Below are 8,523 nucleotides of genomic sequence, written 5' to 3'. Positions count from 1 at the left end.
AAATACTGTACTGTAGTTATTAACACATTTATTTACTTAACTTATTATTTTTATGCCAATTCATTGTTATACTCCTCTTTTTTCAGAGTGAATTATTATGTTTACTGCTGTAGTTACTTTGCAGGTTATTTCATTTTCATTCAAAACATATAATGCAGTATATTAAATATCACATAGAGGAGTTGTATATATAAGTGCACGAAGTTAATACTCAATAAAAGGACAAATATTTCCTCTACTACGAGAGGCTCTGAACTGTACTTTAAGTTCAAAAGTCGCTGTGCTGCAGTAATAAAGTGAAAGTGAAAACAAAGCACTGTAAACAGTGTTTAACTTGATGCTGTTGATAACATAAATGTTTGAGTCCAGATTTGTTCCACATGTGTCTCAAAAATCAGGTTTGTGCAGAAATCTAACATGTTCAGGTTTTGTTTGTTTGTTTGTTTAATTCATGAACAGGTTCAAGAGAAAATCACTTCAAACCACATTTAGTTAGTAGAAATTTTAAAAAGCTGTTCAAGCTACATCATATTAGGGTGCTAAAAATAAACGGAGGGTTGGAAATATTAAAGACAATTTATTGAATAAAACTAGCTTTCAGTACTTTCAATATGTTGCAAGTAATATTAGTATTAAAACTTTAAGGTATCAAACTAAAACTATTACTATCATTATCAGTTACCATACAATTGGATTATCAGTTATTTTATGCAAAGTTGGATTAAGAATGAAAGTAAGAGTCATTAAGCAGAGCTGTCATGTTTTCTTTGTTACTATGATAACAGTTTAACACAAAACTGTTTCAACTATCTGCTGTTGCTAAATATTGTAGGTTAATATCGAAAAATAACGAAAGAATTTAGCTGAGTTGTTTTTAAAGACAGAGTGGTTCCTCTGTTTTATAGAGGATCTCTGCTACAGCTCAGCTGTTTGTTTGCTGCTCCGTTTCCGCTTCCGCGTTCAGTCACGTGTTGCAGCCAGCTCCACAGGTGGAGAGCAGCGTGAAGTTTGAGAAGAAGAAGAAGAAGAAGAAGAAGCTGAAGAAGAAGAAGAAGAAGAAGCTCTGCTGTGAGGTCACTGTGATGTTTGTCACCCAGTGGTCAGTTTATTAGGAACTAAAAAGTAGAGAAAATTAAATATTTAACAGAAGCAAACTTCTTTTTAATGTTTTTATAATTCAACTTAAAACCCTGTTTTGTTCTGTTTGACTTCACTGTGATGTTTAAGTTTAAGCTCATCCTAAAACTTGCAGACATGCACTACCTGCTGCAGATTCTGGATCTGGATCTTTTCTCGTCTTCATTTGTCAGTAATTACCAGACAGTAATCCACCTGCTGCTACCAGGTGTCTGTGCATCATAAACACATCAGCAGGAGGATAAAAGTTTGTTCTTTGCTTTTCTGGAAACGTGTTCAAGAAAAACAGAGTGAGACCTCTGACTTTAACATGTAAGATCTCTGATAACCTGCAGTGACCCTGTGACCTCACTGTGACCTTTGATGACATCAGATGACCTGTCACACACACACCTGGCAGGTGGTGTCAGATGGTCAGGTGATGGAGCTGATAGAAACTGAAAGAATTCAGCTGTTTGTTTCTTTATCTGGAAAAAGATCTGATTTCAGAAGAAGAACCGGAAACAGAAGGATCCTGAAGACCAGCTCCTCACTGAGGTTTGTTCGCACACTCAAATCTCTTATTTCACACTGATGCACATCACCAGCTCATGATGGAAGCTCTCAGTGTGGATCGTTTCCATCTCTAACTGTTTTCTCAGTCAGACCCAACCTGCACCAAACCTCTGTGAAAAAATAGTCAAATCAAGCTGGAGCAAAGTTGTTCAGCAGGATCAGACTGTTGGTGGAAAACATGTCTGGGAAGATGTTTGACATATGTTCAGTATCAGTTTTTATGAGGTATGAAGGTGTTTGTGGGAGACAGAGTTACGGTGAGTGATCATGTATCGAAGCCTGAAGCCATAAGATGCAGAAACCAGTAGAGACAAAGTTTGTTCCCATTGTGTTTGTGATAAATCAAATTATAGAGCTGTGTAAACCAGTTTTCCCAGTTGGTCCAGACTGGTCATTAATCTGCTGTATAGAATCTAATATTTTTCTATTCTAAAACACAGGAAGTGTCGTTTATCTGAAGAACTGTTGTTGTGCTCCAGAGACCTCGTTTATTATTTTATTACTTTATAACAACAAAAATCAGCAGAGAGATTAATTAGAATTAAAAAAAGATGCAGAATTCACGATACATACATAAATATATTTAACATCATGTTAAAAGAGGTTCTTGAGGTTCCCTAAATGTTCCAGTGGTCTTTGGGGATGTTCTCTTAGGAGGTTCTAGTCTCTTGTAGCGTGTTCTGGTGACTGAAGGTTCTAGGGGTGAATCCGGTTTTAGGAGATTCATCTATCACTGAGGTGAATTTAGAGGTCCTTCTGGGGTTCTACTGATTGAATGGGTTCTAAGGGTCTTTAGGAGGTTTGTGAATGAATATGTCCTTTGAGGTTCTAGCATTATTGAAGAGGTTCTAGCTGTCTTTCAGGGGGTTCTAGTTGTAACTGAAGAGGTTTTAGGAGGTTGTTAGAAGGTTCTAGTATCACTGTTAGAAATTGACAGGTCTTTTGAGGAGTTCTAGTGGTGACTGAATGGTTCTAAAAATTATTTAAGAGGTTCTAGCTTCACAAACAGTATGTTCTTCAGTAGTCATCAGTAAAAAGATCTGTTGACAGGAGACTTTTAACTTTTTATTTTAAATCCTTTAAAACATTTTCCTCAATATTCTTCAGTAACATACAAACTTTACTCACTGCAGTATTGGTACTAGTAATATTACTGCAGTAAATGTTTCTACTTTATGTTTCTATGTGGTCAAACACACAGGAACCGCCGTTATTAGCAGCACACACACACACACACACACACACACACACACACACTCTGCAGTGCCACTTTAATGCCACTTAAGGCTGTTAGTGTTTCCTGTTGACGTTCAACAACAGGCTCTTCAGAACCCATCATTTTCCACTCTGCAGAGCTCTTTACACACACACACACACGGACACCGTAGGGTTCTTTTTTTATATCATCGTTCTACGTGTATTAATTTGTTTTAATTCTAATAAGAAGAGAATAAAAAAACAACAACTGACATAAAAGAAAAGTAAAATCCTGATTAAACAGACATGGACCTAAAGCTGGTACTGCTCAGTTCTAGTGGTTCCCTAGGTGGTTTGTGGTTTCAGTGGATCTTTAGGAGGTTGTAGTCTAAAGTGTGTATGGTCTAGAGCTCTAGGGGGTTCTAGAGGTCAGGTAGGACGTTCTAGGTTATAGTATTTATTAAGAGGTTTGAGTTTTCATTGAACTTTCTAGAATTCATTTCACCGAGAACTTGGAGATCCTCTTGGGATTTCTAGTGTAACTGAGGAGGCTCTACAGGTTCTAGTGGAGAACCCAAAGCATCTTGCTGTTGTACTTTGATCACTGTGCTCAGGAGAACCGATTTTGAAGTTCTATGTGGAAGTGTTGGTTCACACTGTGGTGTTCCTTTTCAGTAAGTTCTCCGTGTTCTCTTCAGAACGGCCTCATTATCACTGATTCTATCGGTGGAGAACACAACAGAAACGTGGAATTGTCCTTTAAATGGTTTCACTTCAGTCGATAGAACAGACTCGTTTTCAACATGGCTTCAGTTCACGGAACATTTCACTCCAATACCCCCCCCCCCCCCCCCCCCGCCCCCCATCTCTCTCCCCCCCGCTGAGTTCTGCAATAACATCACTGTCAGAGCTGAAGGTATGGGAACCGCTGAACACGTGTTCCCTGACGTGGTCTGTGGTGGATTTCGAGGTCTGCTTTGGGTCATGGTCCTGATGTAGAAGCCAGATTCTGGAATCCATGTTCCCTCTGTTCCCAACTGTAGAGCAGAGGTTATGGTTAGAGACAGACAGGTGTAATCAGACAGACAGACAGACAGACAGACAGACAGACAGACAGACGGGCCATCAGAGGCTGGCTGCTGCTTTTAGACGACTCATTACCGCGACCTCCCGTGGACTGAATCCATTACACATTACAGACCCACCAACACATCTAAATGTATGGAGCCTCAAACCGTCCTCTGATCTCTGTGTTTAAAGTCGTCCACACCACTGAGCACGCTCCGTTCAAACGCTGGAAGACGACGGACCTGACGAGTCTGCAGAGAGACAAGACAGAACGTTCAAACTCTCCACGGTGGACCCGGCTCCACGGTCACCGGAACCAGCTCAGTGTCAACAAACCCAATCTTATTTCATCACATCAGACCTGGTTTTGATCTGTGATCAGGATTCACGTGGGTTTTGATCCACTAAGAGGAACTTTGTGGTTCCAATTCATTTGTGGTCCAACAAGAGCTTTTTATTTTTACTTCAAGCTATGAAGGTCACAGGTTCGATTCCACATTTCTGTGTGAAGCCTCTATGTTCTCCCCAAGTCTGTGAGAGGCTTCTTCTGCTACGCTGTCGAGTGAACTGAGATGAAGCTAACTACAAAACTGGGATTAGACACAAGAACAAAATGAATCAGGGAGAAAATCACGATTTGGGTTAAAATAAACAACACGGACACAGGAACCGAACTCGTGGTTCTCGTTCTGTGTAATAACACAGGAAACCCCCTGTCCTACTGGTAGGTGCAGAACTAGAACTGCAGGATCTTTATAAGATTAGTGTTAACGACACATCGTCATCGGGATGAAAACATAAAGCAGCTGTGGTTCAGTGGTACCAACGTATTTGTAGCAGCGGAACAGTCGCTGCAGATACTGTAGGATATAAATGAGAGCAGCAGGGGACGGGAAAGAGGAGGAGGAGGAGGAGGTGATGAAGAGGAGTCATGTTTATCTGATAGATGTCCAACTGAATACAAACAGCCTGATTTCACACTGAACCGTCTGAGAGTCTAAGTGAAATCAAAGAGCGGGAAAGTCTTCACCTCCTGCTGAGAAAACTCCAACTCAAACCATCATCTCTCTGTTTTTCAATCTGCTGCACGGCGGCTGAGATTAGACTCTGTCACAGAACAGCAGCAACATCAACAACAAACAACAACAACAACAGACAAACAGATCTTCCTGTGTTAGAACTGTTCATTGTTGTTCTGTCTTCTGGACTCTGGTTCGCTCCGGGTTCATGCTGCCTCCTGCTGGACTACCAGACCTTCATCCTCTGAGGCCTCAGGTCTCTGCAGCTGGTCCAGATCGGACCTGCATATCTAAAAACAGGGAGACAGGCAGAGACAGAGAGAGAGACAGAGAGAGAGACAGAGAGAGAGAGAGAGAGAGAGAGAGAGAGAGACAGAGAGAGAGACAGAGAGAGAGAGAGAGAGAGAGAGAGAGAGAGAGAGAGAGAGAGAGAGAGAGAGAGAGAGACAGAGAGAGAGACAGAGAGAGAGACAGAGAGAGAGACAGACAGAGAGAGAGACAGAGAGAGAGACAGAGAGAGAGACAGACAGAGAGAGAGAGAGACAGAGAGAGAGACAGACAGCTTCCATTCACTCACAGACTTCATTTATCTGAAGTTTTAGTCTATTAACTGTGTGTGTGTGTGTGTGTGTCTGTGTCTGTGTGTGTGTGTGTGTCTCTGTGTGTGTGTGTGTTTGTGTGTGTGTGTGTGTGTGGTTATGAATACCAGCAGCAGCAGATGGACCAGATTAACCCACCCGTCACTCCCCATTCTCCACACTTCCACCACCTTTCTTCTCCTCCTCCACAAAAGTTTCTCTCTTGTTTCCCTAAACCCCCCACACCTCCCTCTCCCCCCCACACCTCCCTCTCCCATCATCCCCTCTCCCCCCCACACCTCCCTCTCCCATCATCCCCTCTCCCCCCCACACCTCCCTCTCCCATCATCCCTCTCCTCCACCCCCCCAGTCCCTCCCATCACCTCCCTAAGCCTCTTTCATTGCTCATTTCAGTGCGATAAAGACGAGGCAACGTGCCTCCTCTGCGAGAAAGCAGCCGTAATGAATTCATGGGCTGTAAAGGCCTTGATCCTCCGCCGCCCCCCCACCACCGCCGGGGGAGGAGCATTATTGTTTAGGAGTATATAGGCTTGTCTATTACCTGCACACACACACACACACACACACACACTGAGCTGCTGAAAAGAGCCATTTGTTGCAAAAGAGCCATTTCATAGACAACCCCCCCACCCCCCACCCTTATAAACACACACTTTCATTCATCCACACACACACACACACAGTTACAGAGCACGACAACAGTAACAGAAGGTGGCGAGTCTGCAACAAAGACAGGCCATGAAATTCAATTAGCAGTTTTTGAATCCACTGTGTGTGTGTGTGTGTGTGTGTGTGTGTGTGTGTGTGTGTGTGTGTGTGTGTGTGTGTGTGTGTGTGTGTGTGTGTGTGTGTGTGTGTGTGTGTGTGTGTGTGTGCTCTGCAGGTCTAGTTCACTTCTCTCTTTAACCGCCTCCCATCAGCTGTCATCTGTCTGCTAATGGCCGAGCCTTTCTCTGCCTCTGACCTGGTTGGAAACGCGTCGACCTTCTTACGTTTCCTTTTTTATAAGAACAATAATAACAGTAATGGTTTCAGTGCCGAGGAGAAAATCCACCTCCTCAATGGGTTCTTTTCACTGAGACGTTAGCGCTCGTCTGTCTGTGGAGGACAAAGTCATGTGGTTCGATAATAGCATCACTTTCTGAAAAATGTTCTTTTCTTTCTATGTCGAGGCTGCGAATGAAACTCAGACGACGTCGTGCTGAAAGTGGAAACTGAAGAAACTGACCTCATAAAACAAAAAGCTTAAATGTTGTTTCACTGTTTCTGTCCTGGTTCTGTTATTTGGGTCCTTGACTTTCTCACCTGTGGTCCAGTCTCTGTTCACCTGCTGTTTGCTGCTGAACTACAACTTGAGACAGTTTTAAATTTACGCTGGTGGTTCAGGCACCGAACACACTGTGTGACGTGGAGGAGTCACATAACGTCACGGTCACTGAAAATAAAATGTAGCTCAGTGACTGTTAACAACCAATAAAAGTAGATTCCATGTAGTTTATTTTTTTAAATATAATATTTGTCTCATTTTTAAGCAGCACGGTTTCAAATCCACCTTTAACCCTGAGAGACTTGAAGTGTCAGTGTGAACCGAGCTCGTCTCTCTTCAGAAGAAACTGTCTTTGACAAATGAGTGTGTTCATTAAAAGTCAGAGTTCAGGAGCCGCCTCCTCCTCCTCCTCCTCCTCCTCCAGCTCCGTCAGCCTGACTCTTCGTTCAGGAGGTGTCTAACATCACTGCAGCAGGTACTAAATACCAGCTGCTCTTTGTCCCGCTACAATGCAGCCTGAGTGTGTGGGGGTGTTTGTGTTGCGTTGAGGGTCGGACCGTAAAAATGTGTCCATCTGTTTGCAAGAACTCCCACAGCTGTGGCCTCAGAGGGGCCCTGTGTGTGTGTGTTTTGACTAATGAGTGTGTATTGTGTTGATGTCCATTAGAAGTCACGGTGAGTTAGTTGATCCTCAGCGTGAAAACAATTGTGAGTCAATTATGTAGCAGTTAGTGTGTGTGTGTGTGATTTAGTTCAGATTAACATGAATGAAGTGAGACTGTTTCTGTTAAGTCGATTATCTTCTGTTAGTGTCACTTTGATTCGATTTTCTGTGTTGACACAACCACAATTGCATTTGGAGCCGAAACAGGTCGTAGGAGGATTCAGTGACACCAGCGACGGCGTGGAGGACAAACCGTGAGCACATGGAGAGTACATGGAGAGTACATGGAGAGTACATGAAGAGTACATGAAGAGTATATGAAGAGTATATGAAGAGTATATGGAGAGTCCATGGAGAGTCCATGGAGAGTCCATGGAGAGTACATGGAGAGTACATGAAGAGTACATGAAGAGTACACGGAGAGTACATGGAGAGTCCATGGAGAGTCCATGGAGAGTCCATGGAGAGTCCATGAAGAGTACACGGAGAGTATACGGAGAGTACATGAAGAGTACATGGAGAGTACATGAAGAGTACATGGAGAGTACATGGAGAGTACATGAAGAGTACATGAAGAGTACACAGAGAGTACACGGAGAGTACACGGAGAGTACACGGAGAGTCCATGGAGAGTCCATGGAGAGTCCATGAAGAGTACACGGAGAGTATACGGAGAGTACATGAAGAGTACATGGAGAGTACATGAAGAGTACATGGAGAGTACATGGAGAGTACATGGAGAGTACATGAAGAGTATATGAAGAGTATATGGAGAGTCCATGGAGAGTCCATGGAGAGGACATGAAGAGGACATGAAGAGTACACGGAGAGTATACGGAGAGTACATGAAGAGTACATGGAGAGTACATGGAGAGTACATGGAGAGTACATGAAGAGTACATGAAGAGTACACGGAGAGTATACGGAGAGTACATGAAGAGTACATGGAGAGTACATGAAGGGTACATGGAGAGTACATGGAGAGTACATGGAGAGTACATGAAGGGTACATGGAGA

This window comes from Anabas testudineus, chromosome 9 (genome assembly GCF_900324465.2).
Source record: "Anabas testudineus chromosome 9, fAnaTes1.2, whole genome shotgun sequence".
In the NCBI taxonomy this organism is placed as follows: domain Eukaryota; kingdom Metazoa; phylum Chordata; class Actinopteri; order Anabantiformes; family Anabantidae; genus Anabas; species Anabas testudineus.
This window is presented reverse-complemented; position numbering follows the sequence as displayed.